Source organism: Candoia aspera, chromosome 3 (genome assembly GCF_035149785.1).
Source record: "Candoia aspera isolate rCanAsp1 chromosome 3, rCanAsp1.hap2, whole genome shotgun sequence".
NCBI classification, from domain to species: Eukaryota; Metazoa; Chordata; class Lepidosauria; order Squamata; family Boidae; genus Candoia; species Candoia aspera.
In genome coordinates this window covers 42,583,332-42,606,684 of record NC_086155.1, presented here as the reverse complement: position 1 = coordinate 42,606,684, position 23,353 = coordinate 42,583,332, and the positions used below count along the sequence as shown (strand labels likewise).

General features: G+C 38.1%; 1 long non-coding RNA gene across 1 annotated transcript; it reads right to left on the bottom strand.

Annotated features, from left to right (window-relative positions):
• Positions 1 to 13,962: 13,962 nt before the first annotated feature.
• Positions 13,963 to 22,974, bottom strand: LOC134494836 (uncharacterized). The gene is made up of 2 exons (XR_010067703.1): positions 22,885 to 22,974; positions 13,963 to 14,274 (listed from the first exon to the last, which is right to left on the bottom strand). It is a non-coding gene; the product is annotated as an uncharacterized LOC134494836 (long non-coding RNA).
• Positions 22,975 to 23,353: the final 379 nt, after the last annotated feature.

Here is a 23,353-nt window from a genome sequence, read left to right as displayed (position 1 = left end):
AGAAATAGCTGGTCACAGACTTGTCTTGGATTTTTTTTTTCCAATTCTCAGTCTATCCTACAGCCCTAGGAATTTTTAGTGGACTCCTACCCTAGTACTAACTAGTTATGACCCAGCTTAGCTTTTTTCAAGAATAACCAAAGTCGCCAAATATTGCCACCTTCCCTGAGCCTCTACCAACACCTTATAAACTCATATTGTAATATCTGCCTTCCAGTATATAACCACCTACTGTGAAATCATGGAAATTGGCAACATAGAAAAAGCCCTTGAATTTTGCCATTCATTCCGCATTCCTGACTTGCTGATGTTGTTTTGGGCTGCCAGATCTCAGTTGCAAAACTCCAGATGAGAAGGTAGGCAAAGAGTTTTAACCATATTTCTGTTTGGGTGAAAAATCAGTTGGCTCCTACTTCTTTAATTATAAAATTGAGAATTATAAAAAATCCAAACTTGCAGTTGTGTGGTGACCTAGATAAAGAAAAGTGGCTATAACAGCACTTGGAGTATGTTACTAAATTCAGATGCCATTTATTTATTGATGTGTTTGAACTTTAGATGCAGTTAGAAAAGCTGCAGGCACCTCTTGATGTCAGAGAGGCACCTTCTGATGTTATATTATAAGCACAATCTTGTTTTTTTTGTAAAAAACTTTATTATTTTCAAGTTAAGATACAAACAAAAGAGGATATAGAACAGATAAAAAACAGAACTAAAGAAAAAAGAGCAAACTATAAAAGTGTCAGTAGAGAGAAAAACAGAAAAGGAAAGTGACTTCGACTTTCCCCGATACAGATATAGATAAATTTACAAATCTAATCTCTTACAATTAATGAACCTATCTTAACATTATTTCTATTAAAGCAAACCATTTAATCTCTAAAACCCAAAATCAAAACATCATTTTTTTTCTATTACAAGCAAGTAGTCCAAAAGTGGTTGCCAAGTTGATATAAATGCAGAAACAGAATGATTTCTTATTAAAGCTGTTAATTTAGCCATTTGAGCTAAGTCCATTAGTTTCACAATCCAATCTTCAACCATAGGTATTTGTGGATCTTTCCATCATTGTGCATATAACTATAAGCACAGACTTGTGTTTGTGTGAACGCAGATATATGCATCCTATACATAGCATCTATAGCAAATAATGAAATTAAAACCTCCCAATTCCACCAGTCCAAGTCCATAAAAAAAGGAGTTGGCTATTGTCACAAGAGTGTTAAAATTTTCAGCAAGGGAAAAGTGAAAAGGTTTGCTCTGTAGTTTTGGTTTTCTTGTTATTAAATCATTAAATCATTCATTTATTCAATTTATAAATTGTATAAATTCTTATAAATTCTATTTATTCAATTTCTCTGGTTGATTTTAAAAATTGCATCCTTTCTATATTCTAATTGTAAACACTTTTACTACTGTCTCTTACTACATTCTTGAACCAATGCATACATTTGTTGTGAGATGCCCAAAATTGGTTTTACAGGATGGGTGGCCATATAAATCTTTTAAGTAAATAAATACATTAAAAAAACACCTCCTTTCTATTATGATGAGCCAAGCCAGACAAGAGTTCCATTTACAATGTAGTTGTTTGCAATTATTTACTTCTGCAACAATCTGTAGCTGCCATTATCAATGACTGATCTGTTACTAATTCATTCTACAAGTGCTTTCTAGAGATTTTAGTCCAGAACTGTATTGCCAATGGGCAGGGATTATGTGGTCTGTAATCCCAATCATCCAGAGAATACCAGGCTGTTTTTTATCATCCAAAACTTAATCATCTTTCTTAAAAAAGGAAAAAAAGAACTTTCACTGAAAATTTTGGAGATATGTAGCAAGAGATTTTAGCTTCTATCTTCCTAACAGGCTTACCTTTCTGCTTTGCCTTGTTGAGCTAAACTATTTTCCTAGCTGACAAGTACAAATATTTATGAAAGAACCAGCCTCATGAGAGTTTACATCTATCTTATTTATATTTCAAGATCAAGTCTGGATAAAAAGAGAATGAAATACTTTGAACTGATGACAGTAGGCAACATGCAAGGGAAATGAAAAATTAAATTGTAGAAAATGGCAATATTGTTTTAAACATGAGGCCTTTTAGGTTTAAAAATATGGTGCAACCCAGGTGCAAACTGAATCTGACACTTGCCTGGTCAGCCTTCTGCTATAAAGTCATTAGCATTCATGCAATCCTCTTTCTTTAAATCTTTTGATGTAGCCCTTTGCTTAGAAGCTTTCAGATTAAAAGAGACCATCGCAGTATGCTAATATTTTATAACAACAGGGTATGGAATTTGTAAATGCTAGAATAATTTTGCAATAAAACAAAAGATTCAGGACTTGTGTATTATAATGAGGCATATGATATGAAGTACCATTAGCTTTCTCCATTCATCTGCCTGCCATATATCTTGATGCCCAATGGCCTTGAGGTTAACTGTATTTGCAGTGAGTGAATATAATAGGCACATTAGGAATACCCAAGACGGAATCAGGCTCCCCAGCATAATGAAGAATTAATGATGCCTAATTTGTCTAGAGATACAGAATGAATGTCAGATCTGATGGATACTAGCTGAGTGAAACAGATTCATCTTTTCTGTGCTCATGTTGACACCTTGTCAGTGGCTAAACAAGATTAAAGTCTGGCTTGTCCCAAGCACCTGCAGTAATGCAGCATATATTTTATTGGCATTGCTGTGCCGTTTTTAGTACAGGTTACCATGATGAATAAGAATCAGCAAGGAATTGCTTCCTGTAGGGAAAAGGTTAATTGTTTTGCTATCTAAACTAATTCAAAGGAATTTGTTTCTAGACCCAGTTGGATGAACCTCATCTCATGATGCATCAGAAACATAGCCAAATGTTTCTTATTTAATGAATCTACCTTTTCTTCTAGGATCCTGCTGCTCCTCAAATACATTACTTTCCTGTTTTAACATCAGTGGACTTAGGCATCTGCAGTGGTAGTAAGGAGGGGCAAATGATCAAATGTATGTTGTGACATCACAGTGCAAATACCATGACTTTGATCCTTGTATTTGACATCACAATGCAACTACAAAAGGCCAGGTTTGTATTGTTACATCACAACATACATTTCATAATTTTTTATCATCATAGCTTGTGATAGATGACTATGAGCAATGATTTTTTTTAATTTATATCTTAAAAAAAACAAACAGGGATCATCCTAGCATCCCAATAATAGCTAGGACCCATCAAGATAAGTAGACTCTCAAACTATGTAGACAATCCTGTGACTTTGTGATGGAATGTGTAGCACACCTGGAAACATGGGGGAGGAAATGGGACCATTTCAAAAGAGAGATGTCAGCCCAAGGAAGGGGGGAAACATGAGAAAGAGATTCAGAGTAACTTTGCCTTAATTATGCCAGGTATAAGTTGATTTGGAGAATTGGCATTAGCAGGCTTTCAAGATTCTGTGCTCTACCCTACTAGCAATAAATATATTTCTAGAAATCCAAATGATCCTTATTTCCTGAATTTGTCTGCCTCACAGGATTTGAGAGACGTAATAAGTTTATTAAGCAATGTGAGAAGAAAGGATTCACCAATTCTTTAGCTATTTTGACCTGCAGTTGCCTTCTGCTGTCCCCCCACCCCTCCAGTCTTCTTTTTGACAGATTGGACCACATTTTCCCTTGTGAAAAGACAGGTGCAAAATAGGAATTAAATACTTCCGCTTCTCTCTGTTCCTCATCACCATCTCACCATCTTCTCTAACCAGTGGATCAACCATTTCCTTGCTTTTCACACATACCAAAATAATGCTTTGTTTTGGCATTCATTGCAAGTCTAAGCTCATTCTGAGCCTTAGCCTACATGACCCCATGCATATAGATTTGAGCTATTCTCTGATCTTCTGCTTTTGTTATATGTCCTCTTTCTGTTCTTTTTAAGTTGTCTTTTTTGTTTCTCAGCTTTTTACATAAACATGCCAGTTTCATTGGGTGTCTCTCATTTTTCTTTCTTTTTGAAACTGGAGAGTTTTCCAGAATTGTTCCCTTCAGGATTTCCATCCATGGAATCCTTCCTACCTTTCCCTTTAGCTTACAAGTTAGCTCTCTTGAAATCTAAAACACTTATCTTGCTACCTTAAGTTCTCCCTGCCTTCAATATGGTGAATTGCAGGATGACATTATCTAAGATTCCCGCATGCTTTCTCAGCCATTTCTTTCCTTTCAGCATTAAGTCCAGTATAGCTGATCCCTTAGTTTCTTTCTCCCCTTTTAGATGATGAAGCTGTCTGCAAGGCATTGAACAACTTGTTGGCTCTCCCAATTCTACAGAGTTTGATTCCTGGTTGATGTGTAGGTACTGTAATTAAAAATCTCCCATCACTATAGTGGTGGGTTTTCAGGACACCTTGGCTATCTGATTTACAAAGATTGGATCTATATCTTCTGCTTGGTTTGTTGGCCTGTCATGTACACCCAGGACAATGTCACTTTTTTTTTCCTCTTGGTTTTCACCTGGACATTTTCAGCAGGGCCTATACCCTCGATGTCATGAATTCCCACACACGTATAGACATTATTTACAGGGAAAGTGCCCCCCATTTTTTTGCTGGCTCTATTGCTTTTGAACAGATTATATCTTTCCAGTACTATATTCTGACTTCCATTCTACCTGTACTAAGACTTCACGTTCTCCCTGTTTGTTCCCCGCCCTCTGTCAATTGGTGCACAGGCATCTGGACCCTTAAGCGCTGCCTTTCTTTGGGGAAAATTCTCTTTTTAAAAGAAAAAAAAATGGTTTTTTGCTTTGCACAGAATGAGATATTTTCCCTTACCTTTCTTTTCTTTTCTTTTTTTAAACCTTTTCTGGGTAAATCAATCTTCAGGACCAAAGAGCACAATACTGCATGTCATGAACTCTGTGCAGCTTTATTTAAAATCCACTGGCCATTTCTTTCTTTGCTTTCTGATTTTATTGAGGAAGGTGTAATGAGTAGCTGAGCAGGGCAGGGTATCTGACTGTTCACTTAAATACAGGTAACACGTTTGTTCCCTGGGAGACCGTAAGAAGTAGAAATCATCATCATCATCATCATCATCATCATCATCATCATCATCATCATCATCATCTCAGAAATATGTCTGAAAAAAAGAAAGAAAGGTAGCCTGACTGTTTCTCCTGGGTATGTGTATGAGTATGATTATGTGTGTCTGTGTGTGTGTGCGTGCGCATATGTGTGTGTATGTATACACACATACACACAATATTTATGTATATATTTTTTTATATATACATACCAACTATGTTTGTTCCCAGTCAGCTGGCCATGTTAGCTGTTCATTTTTGTGTACATGCTGCTGTTGTGATGAGTACAAGGGTGGATGGGACATGCTCAGCTGCACAGAGCCCCAGAGCCTGTTTCTGCTAATCTCCATTTGCTGTAAGTCATCTGTGTCCAGCGGGTTTTGCTGAGGAAGAGGAGGAAGGAGGATTGCCCCAGTGCAATCAAAATAGGATCTATAACACATTAAGTACTTCTCACCTCCATCTTAAGTGTGTGTATGTGTGTGTTTAGGTCTGTATTTATCTGAAGTGGATTGGGATGCACAAGAGTTTGTGCAATAATAAATTTGTTAGTGGTTAAAATGCCACTGGACTCAGCTGTTTGGGCTGCAAAAGACTAACACAGCTACCGTTCTGGGAACCATGAAAATATACCTGTAGTTTAGAGAAACAAATCAATCCTTGTATTATATGTAAACTCCCATTTTCATACGTGCATGTGGTATGTTTGTACAGACCGAAATAGAAACATGCAGAGATGTTTACAATCAATCCTGGCCCCCTTTAATTAGAACAAGACTAAAAGGAAAATCATAAAGAAAATCCCTTCATTATGTTCTGTCAGACTTTATTAAAACTGTAGATTTAATTGGCCCTATATATTTAATCAACAACATCTTGCATGCATTGGACATAGGAAGAATGCTGGAGAGAGAAACTTCAGAGGAAATAAAGTATGCAGAATACTGACAGCCAGCCTTCCTAGATGTCCAGGGATTTTATTTTTTGCTTATCACAATAATTTGGAATGTGGTGAAAGGAGTTTCTTTCACTTTCAAAAGCAAACTATAAGTATAGTTTATTTCAGTCGAAATCAAGGGTACAAAAGTCATAGGCATCACTGTTGGGGGGAAAAATAAAGACAGAAAACCTCCTATGCGGAATATGTGATTTTGACCTCTAGTAAACTCAATAATAAACTTTAATCACAACCAAGTGACATAGCACACTGCTGTGGTTTCCACCATTCATCACTGGTTGAGGCTCACAATGGATCCACCACATCACAATTACATGTGAAAACCTGGGACAACTCCTTAATAGAAAATAAAAGCAAATAAACACAGTAAGTCTGAGCATAGTCTTAAAACATAAAATCATTCTCTGTTCTCTTTTAGTATTCCTCAAGGAGGAAAAGCAAATTAAAGGATCAGTCAAATTCTCCTTTCTAAAGGTAAGAAAACAGATCTGTTGCTTTTTGAATATGCAAACTAAGATGACTTTTCTTGATGCACTCACTGTCAAACAGTATATTTTTAACATTTGACATTTAATATTTTTTGAAATAAATGGAAAATAAAGCAACAAGTAAAAGCTCATATTGAAACAGTCAAAGGGCATTAGATACCAACAATAACAATACAGGGTGCAATAAAATCTGCTTCTGCATGCAGGCACAAAGAGTTCTCTCTGCATGTCTCTCTGTAAGGGAGAGGAAAAGAGAGAGAAAAGCTTCTGTTGTGTGTTCAGATGTTGCAAGCATGGAAAATTTGGACAAAGAATCTGTGTTTTTGCATGATAAAGTTTCCTACTCATGTGAAAAATGGATGCTCATTCAGGTGAATGCATATAGATTTGCCTTTCAGACTTTAGTAAGCTGTAATTCACAGAGAACTACAAACAGTTTCCAGCTATCATATGAACCCCCAAATCACACATAATCCCATATGGAGACCCTCTTTGTCTGTCTTTCATTAGAAGCAGAAATATCTCAACTCACTTTCTTTATAATCCCTTTTCTCAAATATTTCCTGTCTCTTTTAGAGCTGTTATCTGTGTCCCTAAAGGGTAAAATTTGACTTTCTATAACCCCTTTTCTTTCTCTCTCTTTCTACACATAATTAGATCCCATATGTGACCATCTATCTCTGAAAGCCTCTCCATCTAAAAAGGCATTCATATCTTAAGGCTCTGAGGCCCTAGGATTATAAATTTTAATGTATTTATTTAACATATTTCTATACAGCCTGCCAAGCTACATAAAGCTCTAAAATAAATAAATACAATTTAAAATCAATAAAACATAAAATAACAAAAGATGTAAATATCTATCATCTGTCTGTCTGTCTGTCTGTCTGTCTGTAACAAATGGCCATTAGTAGAAGAACAGTGCTATCAACCAGATGCTGATTTTCATCCATAAGGCCCTTCATGGCATAAGGCCTGAATATTTGAGGGATTGCTGTCTCCAATTGTTTCTGCCTGTCTCATTAGCTCTAATGGGTTTGGCTTGGTTCAGGTCCCATCTATTAAGCAATGCCATTTTATGGGACCCAGGAGGCATGTCTTCTCTATTTTGGTGCTTACCCTTTGGAAGCTTCAGCAAAGGATCGTTACCTTGTCATGGTGCTGGAGCTTGAGCACCTCAATGATGCCATGAGCTAAACGTGCAGAGCCACCCAAGGTGGGAAGGTCATGACAGAGAGGTCAGACTAAATGCAATCCCTGGGGAAGGTAATGGCAACTCACCCCAGTATTCTTGCCATGAAAACTAAATGGATCAGTACAACCAGAGATATGTCGGTATACCATCGGAAGATGAGACCCCCAGGTTGGAAGATGGTCAAAATGCTACTGGGGAGGAACAGAGGATGAATTCAATTAGCCCCAGACGTGATGATGCAGCTAGCTCAAAGCCGAAAGGACGGCTAGCGGCCGACGGTGCTGGTGGTGAACGGCGAATCCGATGTTCTAAGGATCAACACACCATTGGAACCGGGAATGTAAGATCTATGAGCCAGGGCAAATTGGATGTGGTTATTGGTGAGATGTCAAGATTAAACATCGACATTTTGGGCATCAGTGAACTGAAATGGACTGGAATGGGCCACTTCACATCAAATGACCACCAGATCTACTACTGTGGACAAGAGGACCACAAAAGAAATGAAGTAGCCTTCATAATTAATAGTAAAGTGGCTAAAGCAGTGCTTGGATACAATCCAAAAAATGATAGAATGACCTCAATTAGAATTCAGGGCAAGCCATCTAACATCACAGTGATCCAAATATACGCCTCAACCACAGATGCTGAAGAAGCTGAAGTAGAGCAGTTCTATGAGGATCTGCAGCACCTACTAGACAACACACCTAAAAGAGATGTTATTTTCATCACAGGAGACTGGAATGCTAAGGTGGGCAGTCAAATGACACCTTGAATTACAGGTAAGCATGGCCTGGGAGAACAAAACGAAGCAGGACATAGGCTGATAGAATTTTGCCAAGACAACTCACTCTGCATAACAAACACTCTCTTCCAACAACCTAAGAGATGGCTTTATACATGGACTTCATCAGATGGACAACATCGAAATCAGACTGACTACATCCTTTGCAGCCAAAGGTGGCGGACATCTATAGAGTCAGTAAAAACAAGACCTGGAGCTGACTGTAGTTCAGATGACGAACTTCTTATTGCACAATTTAGGATTAGACTAAAGAGATTAGGGAAGACCCACAGATCAGCTAGATATGAGCTCACTAATATTCCTAAGGAATATGCAGTGGAGGTGAAGAATAGATTGAAGGGACTGGACTTAGTAGATAGGGTCCCGGAAGAACTCTGGACAGAAGTTCGCAACATTGTTTAGGAGGCGGCAACAAAATACATCCGAAAGAAAGAGAAAACCAAGAAGGCAAAATGGCTGTCTGCTGAGACACTAGAAGTAGCCCAAGAAAGAAGGAAAGCAAAAGGCAACAGTGATAGGGGGAGATATGCCCAATTAAAGGCAAAATTCCAGAGGTTAGCCAGAAGAGATAAGGAATTATTTTTAAACAAGCAATGCACAGAAGTGGAAGAAGACAATAGATTAGGAAGGACAAGAGACCTCTTCCAGAAAATTAGAAACATTGGAGCTAAATTCCAGGCCAAAATGGGTATGATCAAAAACAAAGATGGCAAGGACCTAACAGAAGAAGAAGAGATCAAGAAAAGGTGGCAAGAATATACAGAAGACCTGTATAGGAAGGATAACAATATTAGGGATAGCTTTGACGGTGTGGTCAGTGAGCTAGAGCCAGACATCCTGAAGAGTGAGGTTAAATGGGGCTTAAGAAGCATTGCTAATAACAAGGCAGCAGGAGACGATGGCATCCCAGCTGAACTGTTCAAAATCTTGCAAGATGATGCTGTCAAGGTAATGCATGCTATATGCCAGCAAATTTGAAAAACACAGGAATGGCCAGCCGATTGGAAAAAATCAACTTATATCCCCATACCAAAAAAGGGAAACACTAAAGAATGTTCAAACTATCGAACAGTGGCACTCATTTCACATGCCAGTAAGGTAATGCTCAAGATCCTACAAGGTAGACTTCAGCAATTCATGGAGCGAGAATTGCCAGATGTACAAGCTGGGTTTAGAAAAGGCAGAGGAACTAGGGACCAAATTGTCAATATCCGCTGGGTAATGGAAAAAGCCAGGGAGTTTCAGAAGAACATCTATTTCTGTTTTATTGACTATTCTTGTGGACCATAATAAATTGTGGCAAGTTCTTAGTGGTATGGGGATACCAAGTCATCTTGTCTGCCTCTTGAAGGATCTGTATAACGACCAAGTAGCAACAGTAAGAACAGACCACGGAACAACCGACTGGTTTAAGATTGGGAAAGGAGTACGGCAGGGCTGTATACTCTCACCCTGCCTATTCAACTTGTATGCAGAACACATCATGCAACATGCTGGGCTTGAGGAATCCAAGGCTGGAGTTAAAATTGCTGGAGGAAACATTAACCATCTCAGATATGCAGATGATACCACTTTGATGGCTGAAAGTGAAGAGGAACTGAGGAGCCTTATGATGAAGGTGAAAGAAGAAAGTGCAAACGCTGGCTTGCAGTTAAACCTCAAAAAAACTAAGATTATGGCAACCAGCTTGTTTGATAACTGGCAAATAGAGGGAAAAAATGTAGAAGCAGTGAAAGACTTTTTATTTCTAGATGCGAAGATTACTGCAGATGCTGACTACAGTCAGGAAATCAGAAGATGCTTAATCCTTGGGAGAAGAGCAATGACAAATCTCGATAAAATAGTTAAGAGCAGAGACATCACACTGACAACAAAGGTCCACATAGTTAAAGCAATGGTGTTCCCCGTAGTAACATATGGCTGCGAGAGCTGGACCATAAGGAAGGCTGAGAGAAGGAAGATCGATGCTTTTGAACTGTGGTGTTGGAGGAAAATTCTGAGAGTGCCTTGGACTGCAAGAAGATCAAACCAGTCCATCCTCCAGGAAATAAAGCCAGACTGCTCACTTGAGGGAATGATATTAAAGGCAAAACTGAAATACTTTGGCCACATAATGAGAAGACAGGACATCCTGGAGAAGATGCTGATGGAGAGTGGAAGGCAATTGGAAGAGGGGCTGACCAAGGGCAAGATGGATGGATGATATTCTAGAGGTGATGAACTCATCCCTGGGGGAGCTGGGGTTGTTGTCGACCGACAGGAAGCTCTGGTGTGGGCTTGTCCATGAAGTCACAAAGAGTTGGAAGCGACTAAAAGAATAAACAACAACCCTTTGGAAGAGCATTGCTGCTGAGGCCGGTCAGCTCCAACCCTACTGTCTTTCAATACAGCCCCGAAGACCTAGCTCTTTCTCTAGGCACTAGGCTAGGACAGGATGTGAACCCATAATGGAAGACATATCCATTGTATAAATGACCACAGTGGGGTATGGAGATTATTGTGAAGAAGGAATTCAACAGTTGTTATACAAACACCAAAGTAGCCCTGGAACGTAAGAGAGTGAGAGAGAAAAATCAAGACTGTCCCACCTTGATTCCCCTTGGTATAAGAGGCAAGAGAGGCTTTCAAGATTCTGTTAATATACCCTTTAACAATAGAGTTCCAGTAGTTCTTATGGTGCCTCTTTCCTGATCTCACCTAGCTTTGAAGGGCTGACAGTGACTTTTTCCTCCTTGGTAGGACCATCATCTATCAGTGATTTTCATGTATATTCGTTGGTTTTGAATCCCTACCCAAAGCCATCAAGGACTGGACAGCCCTAGAAATTTACATTCTAAATAAATACATTATAAAATCTTGTATGCCAGGGTGAAGAAATACGTTCTCAACATATGACAGAAGAAAGAAATTATTAAATACATGGGGAGTAATTTTATTAACCACATGTCATTATATTAAACTGAATTAAATTAAATGTTGCATTTGTCTTGGCTCCAATTACTTTTCTGCAGAGCAGCCAAAGTGTAAAACTAAAAAACCAAGTTCAGGGCTCAACCTGAAAAAGGTTGTGCTCCCCAGAGTAGAAAGCTCTATCTATTTGTTTATTTAGGCTGGGGTTACTTCATACATGTCTCCTGGGAACTTATTCAGTATTAGATACATTGAAACAAGGGCACATATGCAAATGGCACAATAATCCATAGTTAACTTAATTGTGCCTTACTACATTAATCCAATTTTCTGGTTCACACAACACACTGAACCATAAACTAATAAAACTGGCTGGGCATGCTAAACTGTGGTTAGGTCCTTTGTAGTTTACATGGACATGTGCTTATCCAAAATAATAGTAAATTAATGTTTAGTGACTATTTTTAAAGCATGGAGACTATTCATGGATTTATTGCTATGGAGTGAAGTTAACTATCAGTGTCTTGTCTACATCTCAGGCTTTCACAACTACACCACACCAGCTACAAAGGATTGTTGTTCAAGGGTTATATTTATTGGCTGGATATATCAACACTGACTACTAGAGCCATGTGAAGCAGGCTTGATTCACCTTGATAAGACACTTTGAACCATAGAGGTGATACACTCTGCCTTATTGATGGACAGAGACAAAGCACTTATCTTCGATGAGGCACTTCATATAACGTGAAGCATCTCCTCCAGTATTCCCATTAGCAGAACAATGCAGCTCCCTCTGCTGTTTAGAAGTGGGAGCCTGTGTTGTTGCACCACAATGTTTCCAGGGAATGCTTCACACAAGTCTCTGCTGAGGTCAAGCACCCCTTCAGGAATATGTGGAGCCTGATTGATTATTAGTCTACTGGTGCTGTTAATGAGGTGGTGCAATAATTCAACAAGTGGTTTTTTTAATGTCATAGCTAAATGTACACCCAGTTGTATACCAAAAATAATGTGGCAGAAAGGCTTCTTTAATTAAGTCTGTATAAATTGAAAGGATGTTTCTGAATAACAGGCAACATTTTGCTTTAATTAACAGTCTTTGCTTGAACAGTGCAACTGTATGTATGTTTAGACAATTCTTCAAATATCAACCTCTTCAAATACCTCTAAGAGTATTACACAGAACAAAAAGTTGATATTGGCTGCCTCAGACACAAGAATTAGATCTAACAGACCCAAGTAACAAAGGATACAATGATCTTGAGAAAAAATTCTAGTGGGTTAGAAGCATTCAACAATAAAACTATTGATCTGGGATATGTGTCTCTTTTGCTGGCAGTCTTCAGGAGAGGATAGCACTAGAACTAGAGTTAAGGGAAGCTTTATTTTGATGTCTTGCATCAAGCAAGCTTTTTCTTATTTTCTCTTTCTTAATTTTGGCTACTTCATCTGAAACAAACTATTGACTATCAGGATGCTAAAGACAGCCGCACCTTTCTTCAATGTGGAGCCCAGAGAAGCTATTGCATGAATATTCAAGAAATCAGAGGCACAACATTACTAATTCACTAAGCTGTCATATCTATATATGTTCATACAAACCTAAGTGGGATATATTGATTTGGTTGGTTGAGACTCCATTCATAGGTTTCTCTGCTCAGTTATGAAAAAGAATTTTGTGCATCCCTTTTGTCCTATTGCCAACTAGGATTAAACATTAAATTGTCCACAAACAGATACTCTGTCATCATTATGATATGCTGGATGCTGTGAAAACAAGCTGCTTTATTGGAGCAATATATAAACCTAGTGTCCACCTTATTCAACAGGATATGAGACTAAATTATTACTTTCCTCAACAATTCCATGTATTAAACATGTCAGATTACAACACAGGAAAAAAAATCATTTACAACAACAGAATGCTAGGAACCATATTGAAATGAAGCATTTATAGGGCCAGAACTTATTAATTAAAAAGTGAAGAAAATCATAGAGTTGTAGAAGAGTCATAATAAGATGGTGGAGGTAGCTTTGGAGGTTGCACTGAACACAGTTAGCATAAGTTGAGGATGTTGTGGTTCAAGGAGAACCACCCAGAACCTCCACATAGGCAGTAATAGGGGTGTACCATCTGGTGCTGCACCTTCTTTTACCATGCTGTGCTAGCAGGCAGCACTCTAAGTACTGGAGTGCTGGGATGGGCAAGGCAATCAGGATAATAGCCAGGAAAGACAAGCTCAGAAGGCATGCCACTTAAGCTTCCTCAAACCTGGAATTGCCTCTGATAACCAGGCACAGATCAACTACTCCTGAAGCATACTTTTCCACCAGTCTTCGTTTTCATCCTACTAAGAAAAGCACAGCAGGATAGTGATCCTGGGGTGAAGGGGGAGGGCAGTGAGTTTAAGGTTCCTTCAAGGAATTGAGATGGTATTCTCTAATGGTCAACATAAGAACTAAGGCAACATGGAGGGGTATCAAAATGCCCCAATCTGTCATGTAACAAAATTCGTCCAGGAATGAGATAGAAGTTCAGAATGCATCATTTATTTTTGATGCTGGCAAAACTATTATTACTGCAGGGGCAAAATTATTATATTTTCCCTCATACCTTCTTTTTCTTTATTAATTTGCCTGGTTTCTCTGCTTTTTGTTTTCTTTCCACATATCAATTAAATTCTGTGAAACTTTCTCATTGTTGACATTTATCATTCCTGTCCTTTCTTGATGCAGTGTTCCATGATGTCATGTTTGCTGTCTCTTCATCCGATAAATAAACATAAATTAATCTGTCTCTTTCAATGTCATGGCCACTGATAAATTGACTTGCATTTGGCATCTAGGGAAAAAACAAAACATTTCCTATTTCAATCAACGTCTATAGCGATTTTTCAGTTTGTGGGTGGAGAAATGTCATGAATGTAAACTGAGTTATTTGCCTGTGGCTCTGTACCTCAGCAGACGATCACCTTATCTATTGTGAAAACGAGTTTATGCAGATTGTAGGCATAACCCCTCCCAAAACTTAATGGGACTTACTTCTGAGTAAGACATATATAGAATTGAGTTATTAACACCATTCGACGAAGAAACACACACACACACACACACCCTGCATAATTGACATAGGAAGGAATGGTAGAGATTAATGGCACAATTTACATTAGAATATCTTAGAAAAGATGCCGAGGATAACATGGGGCAAAGTCGGCCTATTCTTGTATAGTCTAGGTGTGATCAGTTCTGCATTTAACTTGGCACTGTTTTTAAGGTAGAGAAGAAGTATAATGTGAGAATAAGAGTAAAAATCATTTTGAGGCAAACAGTAGTCCTTTTAGAACAATTGTTCAAGTAACCTGTTTATCAACGCTCAGAACTACTGATGGTTGTTTGTAAATTTTGAGCAAATTGTCATTGTCAAACACTCTTTTCCTCCCCTTTTTGTGTCACCATCTATATCTGACAGCTGTGAAATATTAATTGTCTCATTTGAGGTTTGTCATAACTGTCAGAAATCATCAAGCTGGCTTTCACTGGGAGCAAAGCCATTTCAAAACACGTTGCTGAGATCACCTTTTGCATCAAGGGATGAAGTATGTGGCTTTGTTTAGAATTTTCATGTACAGTGGAATCTGGCCTGGGAAAAACACAGCAGTGAGAGGAGACATATAATCAGGGCTGCCATCAAAAGCTATATAGCCCCAGAAGACTTCTCATTCTAGGCACCTATCAGGGAGCAAATGTTTCTATTTATTCTGTTTGTGCTCTCTCCAGCCAGTTTTCTGATGGCACAGCCCAACATTATAATGACAGCTGATGAGCTCTGACAGCTTCAGAGATTGTCAAGAGCCAGGTACAGAGATACACAAACAAGATATTTCTGGGCAAAGTCAGAGTGATGGGAACAAGTTGCTGGTCCAACTTGACCTTGCAGGGGTGTAAAAAAACATTTGCATGTCAGAGATGTGCCATTTGGGAAAAGTACCAAGGCAAAATGGCTTTGCTTCAAAACTCCCATGACTTGTATGTCCAGCTGTATGAGGAATGAGATGAGTTAAATTATGTTGATATGATTAATGAAAATTGAGAGAACTAGTTGGTTAGTAGATATGTATGTTCTGAAATACAAGTCATGCAAGCTTATTTTTGTATTATAACATAAGAAGTAGTCTTTAATAAAACCCAGTTGCTCTCTCCAGCTGAATATCCCTCTGCTTTTACTGTTTCTCCTTGTCAGAAGAATAGCAGTTATTATGGATATTATTATTTTCATCACTGTTGCTTGATATGCCTATACTGCCAATCTCTTGTTCATGGATAATTTACAACCCCAAAAAATCAAAACCAAAACAACTGAAGTAACATACTGTATATTTCAAAAATAAAAATAATTTGCACAGTTAAGGCATTCTTTAAAAATACCAGTGATGTCAGTCCTCTTATCTCAATAGGGGTTGTCTTCCAATATTTAGGGGTAGCTACAGAGAAGGTCCAGTCTTACGTTGCTGCCAGATCCTAACTTCTAAGAACCAAAAATAGAGCCAGTTCAACCCATGCTTTCTCAGTATCTGCCAGAAGGGCGTTATTTATTGAGAGACTTACATTTGTTGAGCTTTATGAGTTAACACATGGAGATTTCAAAGTCTAAGCAAAGTAAAAAAATATAAGAACAAAAAATTTAAAGTTAGCACTATGGTAAATCAGAACAGTTGCAGCCAGATTATTGTTTGTACAGTGGCAGGGCTTTTGAATCACACAGCTCTTTAAAAAATGACCAGTGTGATTTCTTACACAATTACTCTAGGGTTTCTTTGTTTCTATCCCAACTTTTTTTCAATAGGAAAAAAAAGAAACAATAGTATGAAAATACATGCATCCTTTGGTAGGGGTTTACAAGGAGAGCTTGTTGCAAAGAATTTGTTTGAGAAGGATATTATGAGAAGTGATCAGGAGAGGAGGAGGTATCCTACAGGAAAAATGAATCTAGCAAGAGATCAAGAAAATAAGGGAGAGAAGCAGAAAGAGGTCCCCCCCCCCCCAGATGATTAAAGGAGACATTCCAAGTACTGGAGATTGTCTACATGGAAATCTGGAGAAGAAAAATGTGAACCAAAGACATCTAGTGGTGAGCAGAAGAAAAATGATGAGAGAGACAGAGGTGCCAGATCAGTCAGAGAAGAGTTGAGAGGAAAAGAACAACAGGAGAAGGCACTCCAAGTTATCAAGAGAGAGAGGTCAGAGATCAAAAAAGTGAAGCAACTAGGATAAATGAGGATTAAATGACTGCATGAAGGAAGATGGAAGAGCCAGGAGAGAATCTGAAGTAGGAGCACAAGAACAAGTTTGTGAAGTGTAAGGCTTTAGCATATGCCTACCCCAAATGGCCAATCAGCCTAAATAGCAGAGCCAGGATCAAATACAATTCCTTCCACTCATTGCCTCTTTTGTATAAAAATTGATTCCTCACAATAAATGTCCTAAGGGTTAAACTACTAGGAAAGATTTAAAGGTACAAAAGGATTCTCTAGTGTTAATTTTAGTTGAACTGAAATAAAAAAGGATTTGGGCTGGCCTTACTATAGTAACTTCATTATGTTAAATGTTTAATTTCAGTAGTTTATTGGAATAAAATTAATAATGGACCTTTTTTTCTGTTCACAAATATGAGGTGGCATTCTTTTATCGAGTCTGAATTTCCCATAGAGGGATTAGAGGGATTTATCCCTTTTTGCCAAGTCCTGACCCTGGGTGGACTATCCAAGGTGCCAATTTTGTCTAAAGGAAGCAATAGGAGCTGGACAAAGTCCAGCAGGGCCTTTGAAATAAATGAGGTCCTGAACCCAGAAGGGCCCCAAGTTAATAGAGGGCTACATAGACATAAGTCCACCCAGACTATTGGAGGAAATATTGCTGCCTCTCCCTCTTTTGCAGAATTGCTGCCTGCTGAATGATTTTAGAGTCAGTGGCAGTTGTGTCTGGTGGTCAGTGGAAAGGGCCTTGGTTTCTCTGCCTCTCCTGCTGAGTTTCAAAACTGCTGATAGGATTGCAGTTTGCCTTCCTTTAATCAGAAGGGAATATGGGTGTCAGATTAAAGCAACTTGTAATAAAGCACAGCAAATAGAGTAACTTTTATTTGTGCAAGCAGCAAAGTTTTTCCAAGACTTGCAAGGGAGGAAGAGAACAGGAAATGTCCATATGTGTAGCTTAAAGCAGAGATGGATGCTGAGGATCATTCCACCAGAGTAGAGAGTAAAAAGGATTTTCTCCTGCAAAGCAAGGGAACATTAGCACTGCAGACCGAAAATTCTATTATTGGAACCTGTGGAGTGGAAAATAATAGTGTGCATGTGCTGGAGGTTATCACAGCTAGTCTTGAAGTGGCAAGGATATAGTAAATGCAGCCTCAGTGCAAGGAAACCAAACCATCAGTGGTTCCTTCCCTCTTTCAAAGTAGTATCTACAGTATTTGCATAAGAGCAGCCATTGAGCACAACCTGAGGGATAAGAATTAATTCAGCAGTGACTTATACGTGTGTTATTCTTTAATCATGACACTGGAAGTGGGTAAAATATAGTACTGGAAGACAACAGAGTGCCACCCTTGACATGGAGCATGTAAGATGAAAACAATGAGGCAGCTGATAAAGCAGAGCTCGGTTGTTGAAAACTATGGCATAATTCTGAATGATGCCAGAGAGCGAGGATTACTGACAATTTACTTTACTTTACTTTATTATTTATTTATTTATTTATTTTCTATCCCGCCTTTATTATTTTTATAAATAACTGAAGGCGGCCAACATAGCTAATACACCTTCTTCCTCCTATTTTCCCCACAACAACCACCACCCTGTGTGGTGAGGTAGGCTGAGAGAGAGTGACTGGCCCAAGGTCACCCAGCCAGCTTTCAGGTCTAAGGTGGGACTAGAACTCTCTTCTCCTAGTTTCTAGCCCGTTGCCTAAACCACTAGACCTAAATGGCCAGTAGACCAAACTTTTCTTCTCTATAGATCTTTATTTTCTATGCCAGATTTTTCAAATCTATTCTAAATTAGACTCTGAGGATAGACGTTCTTTGCCTTACTAGGAGCACTGACTTACTTAAATAAATTTTAAAATAGATTTTTATTGAACAATTTTATGACAAAAATATAAACAGAAAGGGAGAAAGAACAAAAAAAAAGATAAAGGAAAAGAATTAGGTGAATAAACAAGGGATTTACAAATATAAAAATGTTTTTTTTCAATATTCCATTAAGTGATTATAGATAACTGACAATATATATCATTTTAAAAACCTAAATAACTTTGGACTTTAGGCCAGGAGTTTATAACTTCTGTCACTTCAAAATCTACACCAAGCTTTATGGGGGCATGTTGAGGATGAAAATATGAAAAGCTGATGGGGACAGAATAAATTTGACTTGAGTTTCAGAGGTTTTAAGGGAATCAGAAGATACTATAAGCTTATGCAAGCTTTAAGACACCATTTCCTTACCATACTCTTGATGCTCAATTTTTTAAAAAAATGCTCCATCAGCTTTTGAGGTTCTGCGTGCCCACACTTGTGCAAGGGTGATGATGTCAAATGAACATTCATCTCCATGGGTTTTCAACACCTGGTAACATCTATCAGTTAACTTTCAGTTAATAAGTTGCATCTGGGTCCCTTCTATTCATTCTGCTCCATGGGGTTCTAGCTGGAAGATTCCATAAAAGCTTCAAGAGAACTGAAGATATAACTGAAAATAAAATTCTCTAGATATCACAACTTCCCAAGTAAAGGAATTTAATGCACATTGTTATAAGATAATTCCCTTTACATTTACCCTTGGAATTTTCTCCACGTATAATCCTGATCACTCATGTTTTCCATTTCCTTAGTTGTAAATAGCAGGCTGAGCATGACAACAATAAATAAACTGTGCATGTAAAACAATTTAATGATGCTACAGTGATAAGAACCTCATAAATTCCTAAATTACAGGGAAGTTAGCATTTCAGAAATTAGCTGGATATTCTTCCCACTGCAAATCTTTAGGGCTTCATCCATCACTGGTAATGATAATCAGGAATATACAATTCTGTAGATCAGTGGGTGTATGCTATAATTCCTTCTGCTACATATGGGCCTGGAGCATATTTATGCCACACAAGTCTGCCTAATCTCACCTGCTTTCAAAGATAATTAAAATCTAGATGTGTCATCATAATGTTCCTTGTTTCTTTGCAATCTCACTTAGAACTAGGGAACAACCAGAGTATAGTGCTTTGTTGCTCCCCCCCAACCCCTATATGAAGATAACTCTGCATAGGAATAGAAAGAATTTATTTTGTCACAAATACATGGATTAAGCAGATGGTTAAGTGCATGAGCTTGACTTGAATGATGCTTTTCCTATGGTCATCTGTCATATAGGGATTGTTTTCTACATCAAGCCAAATCTGTTTCCTCATCATGCCAATTGTATTTGTCCCTGCCTATGAAATGAACTTTAAATACTACAGCAATGCCATGAGTTGAACAAAGAGAAAACTACTTGACGTGCCTCTAATAGAAAAGGAAATTGTTATTCATTCCCCAAGTATCAGAGGATGAGACTCTTGAACATCTCCTTTCATTTTGGAATAAATCAACTGAAATAATTACCAATTCTATCCCCATATTCTTATTACTATCCTTAGTCCATCCAGAAAAGTACATTACAAAAGTAGCAACAATAAATCTTTTATTATCACACTTTAAATATTACAGTTGCACTATTAATAATATAGTAAAATTCAATCAATGGAATTGTTAATTAAGTGTTCTGGCATTTGAGTGCTCTGACATTTGTAGCATTTATGAAGATTCTTACTTTTCTTGTGAAAGGTGCTGCTGCAGATTTTTATCACCTAGGCAAGAAAATTCAGTACTGGAAACAAATGCTTTTTTGAGCATCTTCCAAGACAGGGGATGGGGGAAGGCATCAGCTAGAAAGTGGTAAAAGCTTGTTCCCAATGGATGAATCTTGTCCATCATATTTGTACAATTTGTAAGCAAAAAGAATCTGTAACTCAAAGAATAAGCAGAATTGAATGATGACTGTTTGTAGAGAAACATTCACAGAAACTCCAATCAGATACTTTTCCCCCCCTCAAACTCCCCTGAGTTGAACAAATCCATTCCTCAGGTCTACTATTTAGAGGACTGAACATTGCAATCTGTCTTGTATCTCTCTTGAGAGAGCTGTCCTGTAACTCAAACAGTGGTAAAATTTGGTCTAGCAAGACACCTGACTATAAAATGAAACTGTACAGAACTGAGGACATGCAGAAAGCATAAGAAATGAGAGGCATTTCTCACAGTGGCTCACACATACACTGCAATGGGAAAGGAAGAATGGTGTCCTGAGGTACTTTTAATTCAGAGAAAAGACAAAAACACAAAAACATATATTAAATTTTAGCAGAAGACCAAAATAAAGGAAAAGGGGAAAAGGAGGAGGGGAGGGGAGGGGGTCTAGAAATGGGAAATTTTCCAGTATGAAGCAAGCCTTCAAAGATATTAGAGGTCTTTGAAGGTGCATGCCAGCCAATATGAAAAAAAATTCCATGAACTTGGCAACCAATAATGATTCCTGCTGGCTGATTTGGTTGCTAAAGAGACCAATGAATAGACTGAGGAGGTTGTCTCTTACAGGGTTTTTATTATTTACATACATGAAATATTCAGGATTCCAACATGGTCTAAAAAAAAGGTTGCTGTAGGAACAACAGTTGTCATGAAGGAATTGTCTGTTTATACACTGTGAGCACATACATTTCCTACTGGGTATAGCACAGTAGGGAAGTGAAGGAAGTTGTCAACAAAACAGTAACACTGAGCTTGGTTGTTTGCTTGCAGACGTTTCATTACCCAACTAGGTAACATCATCAGTTCCTAGTTGGGTAATGAAACGTCTGCAAGCAAACAACCAAGCTCAGAGAGCACCAAAGACTGCACAGTTCAATGCTGAGCTATGTATATTCTCTTCTATTGGAAAAACAGTAGCAAACAAGAGTCTGGATTTTCTCTTTGAGCCCTTCCCAACCCCTCCTGGATGTACTGAGACTGTAGGTCCCAGGTTATCCTCTGGTCATGTTGGATAGGAAATCTGGAGAATGCCAGCTTAGGGAAGACTGGGATAGGAATGCCAGTTAATGAAAAACACAGACATACAGTCCAATTTTTCTAGTTGTTTTTGTTTGTGTATGCATATGCAAAAAAACAACAACCCCAATCTGTCTCTTTCTCTTCATTTTTGCTCATTGGTGTGTTTGATTTTTATAATTGGAAGCATCCAGTCACAACACATGTACATAAAGATTTGTATTGTGTTGGTATGACTCTACTTTGGTCATTTTGCCCCCCTTGTTCCCCACCCTCAAGTACTGCTGGTTATAATTTCTAAATTGTAAGTTGTTATACTTTCATATATATTATGAAATACTTCAGGTACTCTGGTTAAAAATAATACATCAAATGTTCATGAATATACTAAGTAAAAAAATGCCACTTGCAAATGTACCTGCAGTTTGCTTATAATTCCAATCCTCTATAGGAAATTCATTGGATATGAATTTCCAATAACAAATAAATAAAAAAAAACACCAGTTATACTGTATGTGAAGTAACTCAAAGAGCAGATACACAGCTAGAATGTAATCTGTGGCCCAATTTACACAGGCCAGTTGGAGATTTCTCTCCTTTCCTCCAAGTTATCATCCTTTGCCTGGAATATAAGCTCCCCAATGGCTAGTGTGAATTATCATTTCGATGAGCCTTCCATATCCTGGGGAGTTGAGGTGTATGTATTGGGAGCTGGTGGTGGTTTTAAGAAGATAGTGGCATTCAAATTTCAAAGCACTCAGGCCATGGCGTTTTTAGAATACCACACCAAGTTTTCTTTATTGATCCTAAAACCTGCAGATGGCTTTCTCTTTCAATTCAGAGATGATGTTCTTTCAGATCTTCAGATGCTGCAGTTCACAGGCTATTTACTTCCAAATCATTATTCCTTTTTATAAAGCCCCCTCCCACTATCCAAGTTTCAGTAACAATGGTCTCACCATTCGGTTCTCTGCATGACAAAAGGCATTTTGTTTTTTGTGGCTTCACACTTTAAAACCCTTAGACCCTTGTAGTTCAACCTCCCTTTTCAATGCTATTCCCCTCTCTCCTTCTGCCTCTGCTCTGCTTAGCAGGTGTGAAATATTAATTGCCACACTGGGGACTGGGCGTCAGTCTGCTGCATCTGACTTAAATATCATTCTCCATTCCTAGTGCAATGATTGGGGAGGGAGGAGAAACAGAAAGGCCTTTTTAAAATGGAAAATAACTTCCCACATGCCTCTTAATTAAGAGCCATGCTTTGCTTCATACTGAGATATTTTGGCTAATTATGAAGAGGGGTGCACAATTTGTCACCTCTTATGCTTTTGTTCCGCCACGTCTCTCAGTGACAGCATCACCAAAATGTGATGTACTGCTCAGCCAACAGTTCCAGATGCTCCCTTGCAAATCCCCAAAAAGCCACCGCAGAAAATTCAAGATCAGATTTTTTTTAAAAAGTACAATTTATACTTTCCCTTACAAAATTTAAAAAAAACAACAACCAATAATAACAAAAACACATGCACACACACACACAAATCTAAGGAAAAAACACAGTGCTTACACCCCTTTAAAATGAACATTGCTTTCCAGGCAACGTTTAATTCACAAAAACAAAAAACTAACCAACATGTGATTATGGTTACAAAACATGATTATAAACAGTAAGAACAATTAGTAAAATCTCAACTGTGAAAGATAGATATAAGCCAGACTTTTATAGCGTTTTACATGTATACTGAATTTATACAAGAAAAGAATTTGATGCAGCTGTCAAGCATTT